This window comes from Protopterus annectens, chromosome 6.part0 (assembly GCF_019279795.1).
Source record: "Protopterus annectens isolate FY-2018-M chromosome 6.part0, PAN1.0, whole genome shotgun sequence".
NCBI lineage: Eukaryota > Metazoa > Chordata > Ceratodontiformes > Protopteridae > Protopterus > Protopterus annectens.
The window spans coordinates 397,605,686-397,629,224 of NC_056737.1; positions in this window are offsets into that span (position 1 = coordinate 397,605,686).

Here is a 23,539-nt window from a genome sequence, read left to right on the forward strand (position 1 = left end):
TGTCAACATTACTGTAATTTTCTGCGCCATTAGCTCCCTTACACAACTGCAAGTTCATGCAACTAAGTTTTCTAAAGATAGCAATTTATTAGCTTAAAACTTTTACTGAAAGCAAACAAAACTACGCTAGTTCCTTTTGGCTCAGGCAACATCTCAATCTCATCACTAAACTAAATGCATAGTTGTCAATCACTGACCAAAAGCTACTTTGACAAACACGTGTCTAAGACCCACCCAAAACTAAGTATGCTCTGCAAATCTAAATCCTATCTCAGTGAAACAGCAAAAAACTAAATACTGATGAAAGACTTCTACTACCTAGCCTGCTATTTTCTTCGTACATTCTAACCAGTGTTCTCAAAATACATCTTCACAAACTTGAACAAACCTGTAATAAAAGGGTCTGTGTTATAACAACGAATGCTTAAAATAGCGAACGGTGTCTAATCGACCCAAAAAAATTAAAATACAAAATTCCGTACAGGCGGAACAACGATTTCATTTTTCCCCAGGGGGAAAAATCGCTGGTCTGCAAAAAAAAAAAAACTCTAAACACAAAATAAAGTGGGGGGCTTTGACCCCCAACCCCCCCCCCTACTTAAATATACCAACTCCGAGATCGTACCACAGTGGAGGAAACGGCAGGCCGTTTCGACATTTAGCTGTCGATTAAACAGCTTTTGCTATATTAAGCATTTTCTTACTTAATAGGGAGCCTAATAAAATTGCCAGATTTGCAGCTAATACTACCAGCTCCACTCACCACTGTGCTGTTCTACATAACTGCCAAGAACTAAAAAAATTTACTTTTTAATTGGCTAAAGACAGACTGTAATATACTACACAAACCACCCAACAATTTTTATGGTGTTCTCTGTACTGTACGAGCATTAGACAGATGGGGTAAAAAAAAGTATACACCTCTGCTACTCTTGCTGTTAGAGCACTAAATTGTCAATTCCATATGCTGAAATATCAGCAACATACCATGGAACTCCGCAAACAAAAAATATTTTTTCCTGCTTGTGCAGAAAATAAGGAGTTACAAGAGTTAATGCATTCTGCAAGTCAAGTAACTAAGCACACCTTACATTGTGGTTTTGACGCCCTTGAAGCATCTTGCAGGGCAGCAGTCACTGGTTCTGTCCTTAGAAGGCACGCTTGGCTTATGGAACATCCATTGCCAGACCATGTCGAATCCACATTATTGGATGCACCCTTGCACAAAGACAACTTATTTGGCACCAAGGCAGAGGAGGTCTTAAAAAAGATGGAAGAAAACGCTAAATCTATGCAGACAGTTAAGGACTTCTTGCAGGTCCAACCACCCAGGTTCAGTAGGCATTGCCCCTCCAAGCACTGGTCCTTTCCTGCCCCCTCCAGGTCAGCTCAGCCTAGACTCCAGGGAAGCAGGCCCCTCAGACAACAGCCCCAGGGAATGCAGAGATCTAAGCAATGGAGTTCCTCCTCTTCAAAACCAGGGAGTGCTAAGCCACCCCTTCATGTTAAGAATTCACAATGACTTTCCATTTGAACCCCCCTCCCTCTGCCCACCTGCTGTTTGCCCCTAGGTGGAAAACTCTCCTTTCCACGCATGCATCTGGGCCACCATCACCAAAGACTGCTTGGTCCTCAACATAGTGTCCCAGGGATACAGATTTTATTTCCACACACTACCAACCCCAGAAGGGTTCCCAGATCTTCCCACAAACCAGTGGGCAAGGCCAAGAAGCAAGTCCTTTGCCTGCTCTCTGAGGGCAATAGAGCTCGTTCCTGCAGAACAGATAGGCCAAGGTTTCTACTCCAGACTCTTCCTGGTACCCAGAAAAGAGGGCACCCAACGCCCCAACCTTGATCTATCCATTCTGAACACCATTTTGGGAATACCAAATTTCAAAATGCTCACCCTCCAGCAGCTTCTAACTATGCTCTGCAGGGATGCTTGTTTAGCTACCCTAGACCTAAAAGAGGCCTACCTCTACACATCTCAATCAGGGAATCATGCAGGAAATATCTATGTTTCAGGACAGGATCACTGCACTTTCAGTTCTCTGCACTTCCCTTTGGCTTATCTACTGCACCCAGAGTTTTCACAAAATGTCTGGCTCCCGCCATTGCTTTTTGCAGACACAGAAATATTCACATTTACTCATACTTAGACTGCCTGATTCAGGCAGACAGGAAAAGCTGCTAAAGCACCTGACCTTTGTAAAAGACTTACTGACCTCCCTGGGATGTACTATCAATGAAAAGAAATCCAAACTAGTACCCGCCCAAAAAATTGTATTCCTGGGAGCAAGCCTGGACACAGCATCTCGGATGGTATTCCTTATACCAGAAAAACAAACCTACCTGACAACCTACTTCTCTCAACTAGCCACCAGACCCCAGTTATCCGCAAGGAAAGTCTTGCAAGCTCTGGGGTTCATGGCTTCTTGCATTCTACTCATTACGTATGCCAGACTGCATATGAGGAAACTACAGTGGTACCTAAAAAGCCTTTGGTGTCAACACTCCCAAGACATGGAAACTCTTATACCAATGATACCTTGTTTAAGGAAAGATTTTCTTTGGTGGGCAGCAGTCTGCTACCACAACAAGGGGCTACCCTTTTCACAACCACACGCCACCCAGACCCTCACCACAGACGCATCAAACTATGCCTGGGGTGCACACCTGGACGGCAGGTGCATACAGGGCCAATGTAGCCCACATCAAATACATCTGCACATCAACCAAAAAGAAATGTTAGCTGTCCAACATGCTCTGACAGCTTTCAGACCCCTAATCTCCTGGGGGCTCTCCTGATCAAAACACCACTGTGATGTGGTATATCAACAAGCAGGGAAGGACTCACTCTTACCCATCTGTGCAGGCTCACTGTGACCCTTTGGCACATGGCCTCAGCCATGCAATTACACCTGTTAGCACGATTCCTGCCAGGCTCTCTAAACTCTCTGGCAGACAACTTAAGCAGAAAACTTCTGGACCCACACGAGTGGCAGCTAGACCAAAGAACCTTCACCCTTGCAACCCAGAAATGGGGCACCCCAAAGGTTGACCTCTTTGCTTCCCACTCCAACCATCAGCTCAGCAAATTCTGCATTAGCGAACCTCACAGCAAGGCCTGGAAAGTGGATGCTTTATCCTTCCAGTGGGTCAGCCTGTTGGTCTCTCCATTTCCCCCTCATCATTCATTACAAGGGTATTGCGCAAAATAACTGAGGAAAAACCGAGGACAATCCTGATTGCCTCAGACTGGCCACGCCAGCACTGGTACCCACTGCTGCTCAGCCTGTCACCCCTGCCACCATGGCATCTCCCTCAGATCCCAACACTCCTGACCCAGAGTAATGGAGAATTCATGCATCCCCAATTGCAGACCCTCAGTCTGGCAGCCTGGCTTATTCCCTGACCTCTGCACAAGCTGCCAATCTCAGCAAACAAGTTCTAGATGTTATACATGAGACGAGATGCCCTAGCACTAGAAAGTCTTATGCTGACAAGTGGAAAAGGTTTTGCACCTGGATCCAGGCTAAGGGAGCCAGAATTGCACCACCATCCCTACCTCTCATCCTGGATTACCTTGCTGACCTACTACATAGGGGGTCTGTCCTTCTCTTCTATTAAAATTCATGCCTCTGCCATCTCTGCTCATTTCAGCACAGAGCCATGTCTTTTCTCCCACCCTCTCATCAGACAGTTCCTAAGAGGGGCTAACAACTTGCGGCCACCCATAAGAGCACCTACTGCAGCTTCGGACCTAAACTTTGTGTTGGAAAAGCTCACCCTGCCCCCCTTTGAACCAGCAGCTTCAGCAGAGTTGAAGTTTCTCTGTTGGAAGACAGCCTTGCTTCTGGCCATCACTTCAGCTAAAAGAGTATCTGAGCTACAAGCACTAACGGTTGTAGAGCCCTTCATCACTTTCCATGCTGACAGGGTCTCCCTCAGGACTAATCCATCCTTCATGCCAAAAGTGGTGTCCAGTGTGGCTCTCAACTAATCTATTTATTTGCCCACCTTTTTCCCTAACCCGCAAAACAAGGGGGAAAGGATTCTGCACTCTAGATGTGCGCAGACAGCTCAGATTCTGCCTAGGCAGGACTAAATCATTTAGAACGACTTGATCAATTTTTAGTCAGCTTTGCAGCAGGAGCAGAGAGGGCAAGGTCATATCCAAACAAACCATTTCCAAATGGATAGCACACTGCATCCATTTCTGCTACAAACAACATGGAATACCTCCCCCCAAGGGGGTCAGGACACATTGTACAAGAGCAACTTCCACCTCTGCAGCTTTCCTCAGAGGGGTCCCCACCAGGGACATCTTGGAGGCTGCAACATGGACATCTGTTCATGCCTTCAAGCATTACCACCTGCCTATCTTCTCCAAATCCAGGGCAGGCTTTGCAACCGCAGTTTTGCAGGGCATCCTAGCCAGCACCCATTTTTCTTGACTGCCTCCACCCTTTTCTTCAGCTTTGGGAATCAACCCAAATGTGATGACTGCAACAGTGAACCACGAAGAACATAGTACAGTTATATACACTTACCATAAATGTAGATGTTTGAGTGTATTCACTGTTGCAGTCCTGGTTTCCCTCCCTCCATTCCCCTTGTCTCTCTCTCTCTCTCTCAGGGCAAGAAAAACTGATGTAATAGTGTTGGCTGCCTTATTTTGTACCACTGACTTCAGTCCTGGAGCGACGGCAACCGACGCAGAAATACTAAGCCTCTGGTATTCGGGCCGACTGAGGGCTACCCTGGCATGGATAACCCAAATGTGATGACTACAACAGTGAATACACTCTTAACATCTACATTTATGGTAAGTGTGCACAACTGTACTTTTTGAGGCTGGTAGACCAGCTCTTGGCAATGAGGGGACTAGCTTCTTCCTCTGTTCCTAGCACTTCTGGCTCTGGAAGCTTACATATTTCTCAACTGACTTGTTCCTCCTCTTACTCCATCTGAGCATTCCAAGTTCCCGGTTCCAGCAGTCTTGGTGTCGACTGTATCTGCGCCAGCGAGAGTCTTGTCTTTGCTGATAACTACCCTGAGCACTTTGGTTCTATAGGAACCAGAGACCTCTCAAAATTAAGGCTTCATTGTCTGTTCCAGGGAGTGTCATTCGATTTTGTCGGATCTATATTATCGAAAGTTGAATTTACCGAATGGTATTTCCATCATAAATATTGTTCAGCAAATTCGCTTTTGTGCGCCCCCACACCCCCCGCTAATTATATATACCAACTCCGAAATTGCACTACAGTGAGGAAAGGGCAAATTTTCCAATCTTCACTGTACTGCGATCGCAATAATCAGAATTCACTGAATGGTATTTTCGATGGAAATACCATTCGCTGAATTCAACTTCCGATAATTTAATGTAGACTTGATTTTGTCACAGCCATCCATGCTTCGGCATACGTAAGTTCCACTCTGGCTTCAGGCTCAAGGGTGGTTCTCTCTGTGGGATGGAACCATGGATTTGAAGGAGTCTATTTAGAGTCCAGGCTCCCATTCCTCTACGGGAGGACCTGCTTTCCGAGCCATGGAGAGGGCCTTGTCCACTGTGGACTTGACTCTTTCATCAGAACAAGCCCCTGGTCCTTCCTCACCCAAACTACCTCCAGCATCTGACTTGGGACAGTGGGCACAGGAACCTCAGGATTCAACCATGCTGGTCATGTCCTCTTCAGATACCTTCCCGGCCAGTCCAACCGAGGAGGTACCCCCGGAAGAGAAAGTGCAAGAGGAAGCACTTGGACCTCCCTGAAGAGTCTTTTACAGAAGATACTGACTTTGATGAAAGAGAAGATTCCCCAAAGTCACCCCCAGAAGACATGGCCTTTGGTTACATTTTAGAGATCCTTAAACAGAGGGGTGGCTGAATTTCCCAACAAAATTCCTCAGAGGAGTCCGTATACCTAGAGGCTTTCCTTGCCCGAGCATCTACTGCTTAGATTTCTCCACCCACTGATGATCTCATTAAAATGATTGCTCAGCGAGCATGGAAAATTCCAGACTCCATCGAGCCAATCCCTAACAGACCAGACCATATATTATCAACTCCCAAGGATCACCAGTATTGGGCTAAAGGGGTGCCTGTGGATGCCATGGTGGTTGCGGCAGCTACCAAAAAGAAATTTGTTGATGAAAGTCCTGCTATCCATCCTTCTAACAAGGAGTCTAAGACAATGGATAGATTGGGGAAAGTGCGTGTATGCTTCATCAGTCTTCGCGCTTAGGTCCTTGAATTTCATGACACATTTCACCAGGCTTCAGAGAGAGCTGATAAAGGAGCTATCAGATACTTTGACAGGAAGTTTAACTGAGGGTGTTCAAGCAAAAGTAGCTTTCCACCTGGTGACCCTGAATTCAGTTTGTAATTCCTGCATGAGGCTCATCGCACATGCAGCTGAAGGAACTGACCAGGGCAGCGGGTTGCGGAATAGCTATGAGACGACATTGCGGAACCATTTAAGTTTTCTTTCGTCAGTGCTTCTTTTCATGGAATACCCCTTTTTGGACCCAAAGTTAGACACCCTTGCTAGATATGAGAAAGAGGCTGCGGTTCAAAAAGTCCTAAGGGCCTTTCCAGGACACGCATGGCAACAACTCCTCCCAGGGCAGAGGAGGGAGTTGTAATGGATGATTCCATGCCAGAGGCAGAAGTGGCCTGCTAAATCAGGGTTCCCAGGGATTCTTTTCCTGGAAATTCCTATTGGCACACCTGAATGGAGGCCCGATTGCAGTCTTCTGGAGGCAGTCTGGGGATGTCTATCCCTGCAACTACCTGCCTGGCTAACCATAACAATGGACAGTTGGGTGCAGAGGGTCATAAACAGAGGTTACCATATTCCCTTCTCCAACCAACCCAAGACACCCAGGAGAGTCCCGGCTGTTCCACCCAGTCACAGGGATGCAGCAGTTATAGAAATTCAAAAACTGCTTGACAAAAGAGCTATCCGACAGTCCCAACAGACCAGATAGGATCCGGAGTTTACTCAAGATTCTTTTTAGTGCCAAAGAAGATGGGGACTTGGGACCAGTTTGAATCTCAGTACTTTGAACAAGTCAGTTCAAAATACCAAATTGTAGATGGCCACGGTTCAGTCTATTTTCTCATTCTTAGGAAAAGACAGTTGGATGTGCTCAATAGATCTTCAGGATGTGTATTATCACATAAAAATAGACAAATGCTCCAGAAACTTTCTGCGATTCTGGCTGGGAGCCAGTCATTACCAGTTCAGAGCCATGCCCTTTGGCCTCACCACAGCTTCAGGGTGTTCACCAAGTGCATGGCAGTGGTTGCAGCTCACTTCAGACTGCAAGGATTCCAGGTGTTTCCATACTTAGCCAACTGGTTCATTACAGCAACCTCCAGGCATCTACTGCTTCAAGCAAGGGATTATGTCCTTCAGACTTGTTCATTAGGGGTTACTGTAAACTACGAAAAATTGCATCTAGAGCCAACACTGCATTTAGAGTTCATAGTTGCACACAAGCAACGGCATTCTCTCTTCCTCAAGAAAGACTTCAGAGAATAAAATCTCAAGTCAGTCAGATTATTCACAGCAGAACAAGTGACTGCAGTATCGGTACTTCAGGTTTTGGGATCTGTGGCGGTCTCCATTACCTTTGTTCCTCTTGCCAGGATTCACATGGCTCCTAGCATCACGATGGTCTTTAATGACGCAACTGATGTTATATCAAATTCGGATCACCAATTTATGCAAAAAGGACCCGAGTTGGTGGCTTCATTCCGATGATATTCTACTGGGCTGCCCCTTTGTCCCCTCCACAACCCAAAGCCATAGTGACCATGGACGCATCTCGGATAGGGTGGGAGGGCATTAACTGGGAAAGACAGTCCAAGAACTTTGTCTCAGTTGGAAGCCAGTTTGCGTTTCTAGAGGTGAGGGTAGTGCTCCTAGTGTTAAAAGCATCCCAAGAAACCCTCCCCTCGGGAACAATTGTGATCCAAACAGATAACATGTCAGTAGTTTGGTACATAACGGGGTACCAGATCTTACCTCTTTATCGAGAAGCTCTCAGGGTTTGCAATGGGCAGTCTGAACCTACCGCTTTCTGGTTGCAGTGCATATTCTGGGGAGCTCCAACGTGATTGTGGACAAGTTGAGCAGGAGTATCCTAATGCCTCACAAAGTGGTCTCTCAATCCTTTGGTGTTGGAAAGGATATTCCGTCAGTGGGGCCAGCCTTGCTGCAATCTCTTTGCATCTCCTCTGAACAACAAATGCAGTAGCTACTTCGCTCTGATCCCCCCTCCAGGGAGTCACGAGAGATGCGCTTCTCCACGATTTGCCCTCTTGTCTCCTGTATACCTTTCCTCCAATTCCACTCCTATCTCAGTTTCTAAAGACAACCAGCAAGTCGAAGAACAAGCTAATTCTCATTTATCTTTTCTGGCCTCGACAGATATAGTTTCCTTTTTGTGGCTTCACCTAATTCAAGAACCTTGGAATCTGTTGTCCCATCCAGGGGAGGGCATTCACCTGAATCTTCACAATCTCAAGTTCACTGCATGGCTTCTCCAGTTCCAATGATTACCAGGCATACTAGCCTTTCTGCCCCAGTTCAATTAATTGTTTTAGCCTCCCATAAACCTTTGACTAGACGTTTATACAGCAGCATGTGGCAAACATTTTCAAAATGGGCTTCAGATAGTTATCTCGATCCATGTTCAGCACAAGTTCAGAAAGTTTTGGAATTTTTAGCATCAATTTTTGATGCAGGGCATCCTCAACTGTACAGGTTCATCTAGCTGCAATTTCAAATTTTCATAATGGTCTAAACAACACAGCTGTAATGTCGTGCAAACTGTATAAAGCTTTTCTGAAAGGAATTGTATCGCCAAGACCTCCATATAAAGATCCATCTGCACCTTGGGACTTGAATCTGGTGCTACAATCCTTAATTCCTGATGTTCATCGTGCATACAGCTGCAGTCATAACAGATGGGTTCTCCTGCCGTCCGACGGGTCCTCGGTCGGCCGAATTCCAAAGTCTAGGTCTGGCGTCGGTTGTCGTCGCTTCTTCCCTGACGTCAGTGCGACAGGGGTATAAAGGAACCAGCCGAAGCCATTTTCTTCAGTCTTTCTTGCCGCGCAGTGCCCGAAGCAGAAGCAGTTCGCAAGTGCCTGTCGGCCAGCTCCTGAGATTACGAAAATTTGGAAACCGAAGTCTTCTTGAAAGCTAAGTAACCCCGTTGGGGAAACTTTTCTTGCCTCAGACCGATGTCAGACAAAGTTAATAATTGTATTTCTTGTGGGAAGCAAATACCGCATAAGGATTTCCATTCCCTCTGTATACCTTGTTTAGGCCCAGACAATGACGTCACGGTCTGTCGCTTTTGTGCTACATTCAACAAACACACCATTAAGCGTCGGGCGGAGTTCGCCCAGCATTATTTTGGGAAAGCATTTAACTATATTATGTCGTCGGATACTCCGACTCCAGTTTTGTCTAAAAAAACGCAAAGATAAAGACCGGCACACGAGGTCCGCGGCCTCTACCGACACCACGCCAAAGCCGACTACACGTGGTCCGGTTCTCAGCGAGGCGCCTACGCAGTCCCTGACTACCGACGACACTTTTTTGACGGTGTCTCCTGTGCCCGAGGTCGCAGGCTCCTCGGCCCACACCCCTACTACAGATACCGAAGCCACTCTTGGCGTTGAAACTCAGAATGTGGACAGGTCCACCTCCACTCAAGGTGTCTTCAGACCTTCCTCTTCTTTCTCCATCAAGGCTTTCACTAAGTCTAAAGCAACCATGCACTCTAAGAGGCCAGCTACACAGGGCCCATCTCCAGGCCCCCATGCCTAAGAAACAGATGCTTAAAATGGCTGAGGATTTAATTACTCTTATCAGAGGTTCTCAGCCCCCACCAGACAAAAGGCCCAGAGTGGAGGAAGATTCCCCTTCCTCTGATCAGGGCTCCATTATTTCAGAGCACTCTGATGATCAGGGACATTCTTACTCCCCTTTTGAAGATTCTGATGCGGGGGAGTCCATCCCTTCTGTATCCCCCCCCCCCCCTGAGGATTACTCATTTGGGGAAACTTTGCATACCTTAAGGGAACACTTCCACTGGGAAGGCCAAGATTATTCAGATTCCAAGAAAAGGCTTAGGGAATTTCTCTTGCTACCTCAGCACAGACCTTTGGCTATACCTCCTGTCTTGGACATCCTAGATGATGTTTACTCGGAGGCCTGCCTTAACCCGGACTCTCTACCTCCAGCTCCAGTTAAGCCTGACAGGTACTACAGGGTTCCTGACTTACACCAATTTCTATACAAAAGCCATGCTGCTGACCCAGAAACCATCTCACAGGGCCCCAAGGGAATTAAGACCTCCATTGCTAAAAATCCATTACCTTCCGAGAGAGATTCCAGATCCTTAGAAAGGTGGGGAAAAAAGGTATATACCTCTGCTACCTTAACCATGAGGGCCTTAAACTGTCAGTTCCATATGCTAAAATAACAACAGTTTTTGTTATCACAATTGAAAAGTAAAATGTCACAACCTGAACAACCAGACTTGAAGGAGTTGCAGGATTTGATGCATAGTGCAGAACAAGCATACCTTACAATGTGGTTTTGATGCTCTAGAGGCCTCATGCAGAGCTGCTGTTACAGGATCAGTCATACGTAGGCATGCCTGGCTCAAGGAACAAGCCTTGCCTGATCATGTCAAAGCTAAATTACTAGACGCCCCTCTTCAAAAGGATGTACTATTTGGTGCTAATGCTGAGGAGGTATTAAGAAAATGGAGGAAAAGGATAAATCTATGCAAACTGTGAAAGATTTTCTACAGGTACAACCCCCATGTTTTAGTAGAAATTGGCCTTCCAAAAACTGGTCCTTTCCTGCCACGGACAGACCCCAAAGAGGCAGATACAGGCACCCGAGGGGCAGAGGACAATCCCAAGGATCGTTTAGAGGCAGACAATGGCAAGCTCCTACACAAATAGGTGGTGAGGATAACTCGCAATCTTTCAGAAAGCAAACCCAATGACTTTCCCCTTTGCATGCCAACCAAGTCTCAAATGGCAGCCCCCTAAGGAGGAAAGCTGGCATTATTTTCAAAAAATTGGCATATTGTCACAAAGGACAAATGGATCCTGGACATTATAAACAGAGGCTACAAATTCCATTTTCACACCCTTCCAAAATGAGAGGCATGCCAAACCTGCCACACAATCAAAGGGCAGAGGCACAAAGGCAAATTACAGATCTCATAAACATGAAAGCTATTCAAGAGGTACCTACGCACAAACAAGGTCAAGGTTTTTATTCCAGGCTATTTCTGGTACCAAGGAAGGGAAAAGATTGGAGACCTATTTTGGACCTATCCATCCTAAACACATTTCTACTTGTACCAAAATTCAAGATGCTCACTCTACAGCAACTTCTTCCCATGCTGGGCAAGGAGTCTTAGCTGGTAACATTGGACCTCAAGGAGGCATACCTGCATGTCCCAATCAGACAAAATTGCAGAAGGTACCTCAGATTTCTTGCAGGTTCAACTCATTATCAATTCTCTGCATTGCCCTTTGGCTTATCTACTGCACCCAGAGTATTCACGAAATGCCTGGCATCAGTAATTGCCTACTGCAGACTTCAAGGGATACAAATATACCCCTATTTGGATGACTGCCTGATCCAAGCGGACAGCAAGCACATTCTTCTGAAACATCTGGCTTATGTAATAATGTTGTTGAACTCTCTGGGATACACAGTCAACAAAAAGAATACCCTCTCGGAAGATAATTTTCCTGGGTGCCAATTTGGACACAAACACCCAGATGGCCTACCTCACGCCAGTGAAGCAGGGGCAACTAATTCAATACTTTAGAACACTAGCAAATTGCACCAGGCTGACTGCAAGGAAAATCCTGCAGGCTCTGGGATTCATGGCATCTTGCATCTTACTAATCCCATGTGCAAAGCTGCATATGAGGAAACTACAATGGTACCTGAAAAACATATGGTCTCAACATAGCCACAGTTTGGAAACAATAATACCACTAATTTCATGTCTGCAAAAGGAATTTCTGTGGTGGGCTCAAGCATGGTCTTCCATTCAGCAAGCCTCAAGCAAATCAAGTCATCACAACAGACGCCTCGGACTACTCCTGGGGGGCGCACATGACAGATCGGTGCATTCAGGGCAAGTGGTCCCAAAAAGAAAAGCACCTTCACATCAATCAAAAGGAAATGTGAGCAGTAATAAATGCTATTATAGCTTTCAAGGACCTTCTACAACCAGGTCAGCTATTGATAAGAACGGACAACACCACAGTTATGTGGTACATAAACAAACAGGGAGGAACACATTCTTACCCCCTATGCAGACTGGCCATGTCACTTTGGAACATGGCCATGGACTTACAAATGGAACTACAAGCACAGTACTTGCCAGGCAAGGAAAACACGCTGGCAGACAACCTAAGCAGGAATACGACAGATCCACACGAATGGAAATTGCATCCAAAAGTTTTTACAGAAATAATCCAAGAATGGGGAAGGCCAGACATAGATCTCTTTGCCTCCCACAAAAATCATCAATTGACAAAATTCTGCTCAAGGATTTTCCATCCAAAGGCCTGGAGAGTGGACACTCTCTCTTTCAGTTGGACATCAATGACAGTTTATGCCTTCCCACCTCTTCCTCTGCTGCCCAAAGTTCTATTGAAAACCAGAGCAGACAGACCAAAGATGATTCTCATTGCTTCGGACTGGCCAAGGCAACACTGGTACCCACTCCTGAGGAGCCTGATGCATTCCCCACCATGGACCCTGCCTCTAATGCCTCTTCTTCTGACTCAGCACAGCTTCAAAACTCTTCACAGCCAGCTAAAAACACTCAATCTAGCCGCATGGAAGATTCCTTAGCATCACAACAGGCCCTACTCTCCAAGGAGGTGCAGGATGTCATTTTGGAGGCCAGAAGGCCATCAACTAGAAAAGCTTACTCCGCAAAATGGAAACGGTTTTGTGTCTGGAATGAGAAAAAGGGCCAAGTTCCTGGAAAACTGAATTTACCTCAAATACTACAATATTTGGCTGAGCTGCTAAGCAGTGGACTTTCATTCTCCTCCATCAAAATCCATGCCTCAGCCATTTCTGCAGAATACAACACTGATCCACCTTTATTCTCTCACCCTCTCTTAAGACAGTTCCTCAGAGGGGCTAAGAATTTAAGACCTCCAAGGAAAGAACCAATACCTGCTTGGGATCTTAATTTCATTCTGGAAAAATTGACCTTGCCTCCCTTTGAGCCAGCTGCCTCATCAGATTTGCAATATTTGTCCTGGAAAACAGCTTTCCTTCTGGCTATCACCTCAGCTTGTAGAGTTTCAGAACTACAGGCTCTCATGGCTGTCAAGCCTTTTATCATCTTCCATCAGGACAGAGTTTCCTTACGAACCATCCCTTCCTTTATGCCTAAATCATGCTTTAAATCAGGCCATACATATACCTACTTTTTATCCTAATCCTCAAAACAAAGGGGAGAGATTACTACATTCCTTGGACATCCACAGACAACTGCGTTATTATTTGGACAGAACAAAGCCTTTCAGAAAATCAGAACAGCTCTTTGTGTCCTATGCGGTAGGAGCTCAGGGAAAGCCATTTTCCAAACAGACAATCTCAAAATGGATAGCCCACTGCAGACGCTTTTGCTATTCCTTTCATGGCAAAACTGTATCTACAGGCATTAGAACTCATTCCACCAGGGCCACAGCCACCTCTGCAGCCTTCCTCAGAGGAGTTCCTACCAAGGATATTTTAGAAGTAGCCACTTGGAGTTCTGTGCATACCTTCTCCAAGCACTACAACCTACCATTATACTCCAAATCTAGAGCAGGCTTTGCCACTGCAGTCTTGCAAGGCATTTTGGCTCCTCCTAGTTCCACCTAGTGCCTATCACCCCTTTCTTAGCTTTGGGATTCTACCCATCTGTTATGACTGCAGCTGTATGCACGATGAACATAGTACAGTTTTGTACCTACCATAAATGTAGATGTTCGAGTGCTAATACAGCTGCAGTCCAGGTTTCTCTCCCTCCTTCCCCTCTTGGGACAGGCCTATAGGCTAACACATCCTCATACAACCTGATTGGGGTATTCATTTATGATGTATTTGCTTGCAACTACTGTATTTTGATTATATTGCACTGCATTATTACACAAATTTATGTATTGCCTTCCTTCTGGGGGCACCTGACAATCTGGGGCAAGAAAAACTGAAGAAAATGGTGTCTGCTGGTTCCTTTATACCCCTGTCGCACTGACGTCAGGGAAGAAATGACGACAACCGACGCCGGACCTAGACTTTGGAATTTGGCCAACCGAGGACCCGCCTGACGGCAGGAGAACCCATCTGTTATGACTGCAGCTCTATTAGCACTGTAACATCTACATTTATGGTAGGTACAAAACTGTACTATTTGAACCATGCGCAAATTGTGATTTCAAGTATTTGTCCTGGAAAAAAATCCTTTTTGGTTGTATTACTTTTACTAGAATATGAGTTACAGCCCTTACCTTTTAAGCCTCCTTACCTAATCTTTCATCAGGATAGGGTATCTTTGTGAAGAAATCCATCTTTTTTTTTACCAAAAGTAGTATCTGACACCAATTTCAATCAGACTGTATATCTTCCCGTATGTTTTCCCAAATTTTCGAACAAAGGCGAATATTGCTTGCATTTGTTAGATGTTCACAGACAATTACATTTTTACCTGCACAGAGCAAAAGAATTTAGAAAATCTGATTGATCAGCTGTTTTTCATTCTCTTCTGCTACTCTGGGCAAACCAGTTTCTAAGTTTACTTTAGCTAGATGACTTAAGGACTGCATAACCTTTATTTATAATAAAAAGAAAGTGCAACTGCTAGGTCCTGTAAAAGCACGTTCCATGAGAGCCTTAGCCGCTTCTGCAGTCTTCCATGCTAGCGCCTGTATAGATATATGTGCAGCGGCTACTTTGGCATCTCCACATACCTTTATTACTCCTTACAAGTTGGATGTGTTCTGTAGAGGACGAGCATCCTTTGATTTGATGGTGCTCGGTAATATTCTTCCATGAGACCTCCCAAGATTTTGGTAGCTGGGGACTTTGTCCCACAGTCAAGGATTAAGTGGAGATTGACATCAGATAAAGAACTTCTTACCATAACGTTCCATCTGTGCTGACTATATTTATTTAACCTTGACATTCCCACCCTCCTCCTCCCTGCCTTTCGGGCTACTTGGTGGAGTGGATCTATCCCAACAGATTTGATTATTTCTTTACATATACAAATATGGTCTCTGATCTATTTACTGTCTGTCATTGTCTTATGCAAACTCGATCTGATGTAAACTTGAGAGGAGCATTCTGGGTAGAGTTGAGCTTGAGAGTTTTTGTAAGCCGCGAGCTGGAGTAACGGCCAAGTTTTTCAGAGATTCGGAACTGATCCCAAAGATCGACAACACAGATGGAATGTTATGGTAAGACACAACTTATTTTTCTTGTGCCACAAGACTTTCTTTGTATTCTGCATTGTACAAATTATTTTAAAGCTCTTGGAGTTTTTCTCCCTAGACTTATTCTGAAAATTGTCTTTGTTTTAGCTGGACCATCCCAGTTAAATAAAATGTGTGTGAAAAAAGTCTGCGAAAACAGTGTGTGTCGTAGTTTTCAGTGACTTGTCAGACTAATAAGATTTCACGAATGTGGAACATTGAAAGTGTAAGGACTATTTCCTGTGGAAAAAGTTCTTGGCATGTTTTGCTGTATAGCATCTATGTCCCTTTGGAAGTTATAGACCTAGGAGAAATATTCCAGTAATTGGGATGGGTTAGCAAAATAGCTTTCCATGTCCTGTCTAATCTAAGGTGAAGGTTGCTTCTTATTTTAATTATATTTTTAATACTAATGTGTAATGCCCATATAGACAATATATTAATATTTAAAAGGCAAAAAATATATATATATATAACCTCAGGGCTGACCATGTAGCTAAAACGTTTCTTTAAGCTTGACTTTGAAGTCTTAATTCATTTATAAAGTAATGCTACCATTGCTTTATACGAAATCCTTATTCCAGAAGGTTAAGTCATGAGCTCTCATGTATATATGTATATAATTTTGTGTTTGTATTGTATATTTATTTAACTACACACAGTGTATGTGCACGTATCAGTTTTGTAATGTATGCATTTGTGAAGGAGAGTTCAGTAGCATATTAGTCTGAAGTGGATTATTATTGATAGTTTTGTCAGTTAAACCATTTAAAAATATCTGATAATACACACACAGTAGTAACTGGAACTGTTTCAGGTGCATGAATCTTATATATAATGTATGTATGTAAAATATAGATATAACCAGCACTTCACAGTATCTTTAGATATCCTGAACATTTCACACACTAGGAGATATGCCCCATTTATGCCAGCAAATAATAAGCATGTTTTCCACGTTTGCCTTGATATCGTGCTCTTAAATAATTTATCCTGTCCACTCTGTGAACCCTAACAAAATTCAAGTGTAACCTGGACAGTTGGACAGGCAAAAATTAATTCATCCCTGGTTTGGCACCTATGTCTCTTATAGACACAAGCAGCCTGTAAATGGTTCATCTGCCAACCTCATACTTATGCTTAACAAGGGTACCAGAACTTGGCAGAGATTTGGGATGCATGGCTAGGCTTAAGAAGGCCATAGCGGTTGTTAGCCTAGTACACTATTTTCTTGTGTGATTTCCAAAGTTGTCTTTTCTTCTCTGACATTAACTTTTGTATCTGTATCCATTTTATTCTTTTTGCTTTTGTTAAGCAGGCAATTAGATATTCTTGATAGTAACTACTGCTGTCTTTTGCAAATTTGTATTGAGCTTTTACAGAGCTGAGTTTAAAATTTTTGAAATTTACTTAGTATGTACTTCAAATGTTCCTGTGTATTCCTTTGCATTTCTATTTGTCCATCTTTTAATTCAGTTGCCCATCAGTATGTCCTTGGTTTTAAACAAGATAAATTGTAATTATAATGAGGTATCGGAATGTATACCCAAGGGACAAATGATACCTTAATTTATTGAAAAGCAGTCACAGCAAACTATATTTTTATGACTTTGAACGCGCATAAAATAATCCTGGTTCTGTTATGATTTAAGTACGAGTAAAATGGCTTCTTCATCTTGTATTGGAAAATATTTGTCAGGCTTTCATATATGTAAAAGAGTCTGAAAAAGCTTATTACTTCGTGTTCAGCAGTGTCATAGTTCACTATTTAACATGGAGCCAAGGCTCTTCTACTTTTGTAATTCCCCTCTTGATGATAAAAAGTGTATTCATTAAAAGAGTAAATTATCAAAGTATTTTATATGCTAAGCAGCTAACATTTTAAACAGTGCCACCTTTATTACAAAGCCTTAAGTTTAATTATCTTAGTCACCTGGTTTCAGAGTCAGAGTATTTTTTTTTTTTTGTTTGTCGGACGTTATAGGTCCACTTTTATCTAAACTGTTATGGCAGACTTCATTGGGAAGTGTACTGTTTTCACTGTCAGGTGCAGTTCACCTGCATAAATATGAAAGATTATTATTCACCTCACCAGTAAGCTATATAGCCTGAATGTATGGCTTTGGTATGTGAGGAACCCACCCTATGTGGGTGGTCTTTGAGTTTAGCCTTTACATTCTTCAGAACTTATCAAGTTTTCCATGAAATCTTGTGCTCAGGAATGTTTTTACTTTTTCGTGCTTTGGAGTATGCTGCATACATAAAGGCCATATCCTCTCAACTGTTTTATTGTTGCTCACACTTTAGATCACAATCCTAGCTATTGTTTAGTAGAGTCCCTACATTTCTGTACTTGACTGATTTATTAATTGTACTGTGATTTGTTTTTATTTGTAAAATGCTTAGATTTTTAACCACGTAAATGTTGATATGAATAAAATACATTGTTGTGTGACTATTAGATTAATAGTAATCAGGGACTATACTGCTTAAAGGGAGGAGTTTGATGTCAAGCAGTGCAGCAAGTTTGTCTACGCTACCATGCAACATTGGAGTGAGAAGCTGTTAGCCATCCTTGCAATGAGCAAAGTGGTATTTGTTGACAGCTTCTAATATGTGGACCAGGAAAGAGGTCTTGTGTTTATCCCTAGTTATAGGACAGAGCACTGCTGCAAATATTTATGCCAATTATAGGTTGTTTCTTAGCCCTCCTAGGAGTAAACCCATTCTAAAGCAGCCTTCTTATTACTGCAGAAGCCAAGCTCATCTTAATGTGATAATACTCTATGATCAGTGAAGATTTCCAGACTTCAGCTTCAGTAAAGGAATTGAGGAGCAGAGGAAGTGCACCCCCACCTTGGCAGGGTCGGATTCAAGATTGTATTCTTCAGTAGCCTTTTTGAGTAAACCAGTCCAGCAGCATGACATGGTCTGTGTTGGTCCGTGCCCTGCCTAGATACAAAATACAGATAAATAAAAATAACCATTAAACTTGTATCTGGTGGAGGGCAGATGTTCTGATGCTAGAAGTTTCTAATCTTCTCAAGTTACTTCCATTACTAGTATAATTATTTGACTACACATTTGAAATATAAATGTGTGAAAATTTATAGAACGTCATTTAAAAGGTCACTCATTTTGTAGCATGGAGGAGAAAGTTGGAAGAATGTTGGAGGATGAGAGATACCTTTGACCAAATCCAGAGGGGGCCCCATCAGTCATGTTTTTTGCAGTCATAGGATGATTGTGAAGTTGGAGCGCAAGTATAGAAAGTTCAATGAAGACTGCTATGCAAGTTACTACCATGTAGTGCTACTCTGAGAAGTTATTTTAAGCAACTAGATGTGAAAGAGACTGATAATTTTGTCATGACTCATGATTGCTATGACACCTTCTTGTCTTTGCAGTAGAGTAAAGATTTCAAGAGCAGTGAGTTGCAATACATGGAGAACTATTGTCAAACATAAATTTGTGAAAATCAAAGGTAAAGCACAGTGACAGAATTTAATAGCATCGTGTTAAGTATGTCTAGATGTTCTGTTCCTATGTTGCAGTATTCTTACTGTGGGATTTCCCGCCACAGGCGACCAGTCGTTAGTTCCTATACAAAAGCTTAAGCCTGGTTGCTGCAGATGCGTGGGGCGTCACATGTAGGACTATAAACCAGGGGACCTTAAATGTGACGTCTGCATGCACAGACCTCTGAACTTTTCAGCCGCAGACAATGTCACATCGTTAGCTTCGCTCCTACTCTAGAAGACTTCTAAAAAGCTAAGTACCCCATTGGGGAAATCTTGCGTTCTTTCTGCTTGAGCTTGGTTAGCTGTATTTTATATTAGCTGATGTCAGCTAAAAAGGCAAATGCCGTTGTGGGCATCAGATACCACATAAGGATACCCACGACGACTACATCTTTTGTCTTGGGAAGGAACACGATCATACTGCATGTTCCATTTGCCAATCTTTCATACCAAAGACCCTCTGCAGCCATCTGACCGCACTAAATTTATATTTAGAATACCAATGTCTCAAAAAGCTTGCACTTAGAATGGATCCCAAATCCACCTCTCCAACTGAACCTCCATGGGGAAAAATCCAAGTTTCCAGGCTTACGTCCATTGCCTTTCCGCCGTTGGATGTTCCGCCAGCTTCCATTATAGGAACTGAGGGGACACCCAACAGAACAGACTACTTCGGCTCCCACCAAGGATGCCACTTCAGAAGTTGCGGCCTGCACGTCCACAGAGAAAGTCCAGACGTCTGTTCCTACTGACGTTGAGGGGGAACCAGAAACAGCCTTAGGAGACTCCTATTCCTGAGACTCTGGCTTCTGAGCCTAGGCCTTCTCTCAAACCAAAGCCTAATAAACAGAAAACTAAACCTCTGACTCCTACCCATGAAGGAGTCTGACTGGTATTCTTTCACTAATTCTCTGATGCAGGCCTTTATGGCCCACAGGCTGTACTCCCTCCACTATATCTGTGCTCAGCCCTAGGCCTGCCTCTGCCATTTCTCTCCCCTTGCAATCTACCCAAGAAGGAGAGGAGGGACTAGAACCTTACTACTCTTATTCTGAAGATTCCATTTCTTATGCATCCCATATCGCCTCCCCTTTAGAGTATTATTCACCAGATGAGGAATCTATTGAAGGTGGACTCACCACCAGAGGATATTACCTTTGATGAAACAACTCATATGAAAGAGTACTTTAAATGGGAAACTACTCAGATGACAGACACCCAGACGAAGTATTTTGAACTTTTTCAAGTGGAGTCTCCCTCCCCATCAGCCATCTCACCAGTCTTGTCTGCTTATTTGGATGCTTTTACCTCTGCATCCAAAAACCCAGACTCTCAACCACCTGCTCCTAAAAGACCAGACCAGTTTTATAAAGTTCCTGATGAGCAAAAATTCTTCGTCAAACCCCCCTTGCCAGATCCTGCAGTTATTGCTTTCTCTCCAGACAAGCAATCCAGACTTATTCCCTTTGCATCTCTTTTGCCTACAGATAAAGACAGCAAATCCATGGACAGGATTGGTAAAATAAAGTGTACACCTCTTCCAGCTTGGCCTTCCGCTCTATAAATTACCAGACACACATGATCGAATATGCACTGGACCTTGTCTCACACGCATCTAATCTCCTGGCTGAAACACCTGACTGCCCTACCAAATCAGACATAACATCTAAATTGTCTCTGGCTTCACAGGTAGCCAGGCATTCAATTAGGTGCAGTTATGATGCTGCAGAGGGCCTGTGCTAGGTCAGCGACTTCTGCTTCTGTCCTCCGCAGATACGCTTAGCTGCACCTATAACCTCTTCCAGAAGACTTTAAAACTAAGGTTATGAACACCCCCTTAGACCATAGCCTTTTGTTTGGGAAACAGTCTGCAGAGTTTTTTTTAAAAAAACTGCTGGAGAAATGCAAGGAACTGCAGGACATCAAGCACTTGCTCGTGTCCCATATTCTAGTATGACAGGAACTACCCTGCCAAAACCTCATTTGTCAGGAGAACCCCTTCCTCTGCCACCCGTTCATCTTCCTGGCACAGGAGGAGAGCCAGAAGGCAAACATTCTCCAGACCTGCCACTTTTCAACCAAGTCCTAGACCTAGACGGTCCTTTCAGGACAGAAATGCACCCAACAATGCATGACTGCCTTGCCCATCTGCCTTTGTCAGCCCACCTATCCCACTGTGTACCCATCTGGAAAACCATCACTTCAGACCAATGGGTACCGAGAGTATCATCCAAAATGGATACTTCCTTTCGTGGAGGGAAAAGCTCATCCCAGAGTCCATTCCCTCCCCCCCCGAAAAAAATCTGCTTCCTGCCACAAATTCTTCAAGACCTTCAAAATCTAGGAACAATAGAACCTGTTCCTCCCGGGCAGGAAGGAAAAAGATTTTACTCAAGACTCTTTCTGGTCCCCAAAAGGATGGTCCTTGGAGATGCATACTGGATCTATTTTTCCTGAACCTATTTCTAGAAGTGCCTTCTTTCAAAATGCTCTCCCTCCCACCTCCCAACTGTACTCCCTCTTATCCCAGACCAAGCCTTCATTGCCACTCTATTTCTAAAGGAGGCTTACCTTCATATCCCCATAAAACCCTCCAACAGAAAATTTCTGTTTTTCTGGACCCTGCTCTCATTCAGTTTACAGCCTTGCCCTTTGGTTTGTCTGCAGCACCCAGAGTCTTCACAAAATGCCTAGCCCCAGGCATTGTTTACTGCACGACCCAAGGTATACAACTCTACACCTACACAGATATTCTCCTTCTAGCAGAGACAGAAACAAGTCCCAGAGACCACCTCAGGTTCACCACCACCCTTCTTCAAAGCCTGTGCTTCACCCTCAATTTAAACAAGTCCTTCTTGCTCCCTCAGCAAGACAAATTTTTTGTGGGCTGCAGGATCAGGGCAAATTTAATGCAGGCTTTTCTCCCACAGGAAAAGGTCCACTCCCTCTCCACTCGCTTTCAAAACCTTTTACTGGAATCCCAGGTTTCTGCAAGACAATTCCTGTAACTCCTGGGGCTTATGGCAGCCACCATTCCCATGCTTCCCTTGGCAAGAATGCATATGCAGAAGTTCCAATGGTACCTAAAGAACGTTTGGTCACAACACCTACACTCTAAGTAAATCCACTTTCTGCCCTGCCTCAAATCAGAGCTAAGGTGGTGGATTCAACAAACCCGTCACAACCCAAGAATGCCTCTCCAAATGACCTCCCAAACCAGTTCATCTACACAGATTCAGACCTAGGGTGGGGTGCCACCTGCAAGGAATTAAGAGTTCAGGAAATTTGGAGTCCTGCCCATCTAAGGAAACATATCAATGTCAGGGAGACTGCGGTTCTCCTAGCCCTGCAGGCTTTTCTTCCTGCCTTCCACCTGGGACCCCTTCTAATATTCATAGACAACACCACAATCGTGGTACCTCTACAAACAAGGAAGAACCAAAACCTACCTCCTCTGCAGAGTAATCCTACAAATCTGGGAAATCGCCTCCAGGGATAATCTGTCCCTGCAGTCCTCATAATACCCTCTCAGTACAACAAACAGGCATGTCTTCTAAGCAGAATATCTTCTCTACAGCACTTGTGGATGCTGAACAGGGAAACCTTTCTAGACTTTGTCCACCGGTGGGGCACTCCTCAAGTGGATCTGGTTGCCTCTTCTCATAACAGACAATTGACCAATTTCTGCACCAAGGATCACTCTCCACTAGCTTGGAGAATAGATGTCTTCAGCATTCCTTGAACGGGACTGTTTCTTGCACCTTTCCCCCTTCCCTCTAATTCAAAAGGTCTTGCTGAAAATCAGGAAGGACAAACCAAAAATCTTGTTGGTAACCCCCTACTGGCTGCCAAGGCCCCCTACTTCACTCACTGGCCAAGGGCAATCACCACAAGTTACCTCACAAGGTGGGCCTTCTCACACAAAAGGGAACCCTAATCTGTCCTCACTTACAGATCTTAGCTCTAACACTCTGGGTGATAAACTTCTAATCCCTTTTAGACACCACTATTCAGAGGACATGCTTACAGTCCTGAGGGAGGCCAGGAAACCCACTACTAGAAAATCATACTTATAAAATTGGGAAAGATTCTCAAACTTATTTCTACGTAAAGATAGGGACCCCAGCCAGGTGGACCCTTCCCTAGTCCTTACATATGTGTGTGAGCTCATTAAGGATGGCCTTTCTTACTCTTCAGTGAAAGTACATCTTTCAGCCATATCTGCCTACCTGCCTCTAGACCCCCCCCCCTTTACTATCCAGGCTAGATGTTAAACTTTTCTTGAGAGGGGGTCTTACACATCAGACCACATAGAAAATCCATCCTGCCACCCCGGGATCTAAACTTTGTCCTGGAGAAACTAACACTTGGCCCCTTTGAACTGACTAGCAATGCTACTTTACAACTCTCTACATGGAAAACTGTACTGTTGGTCGCCATTACTTCTTCTAGGAGAGTATCAGAGTTGCAGGCA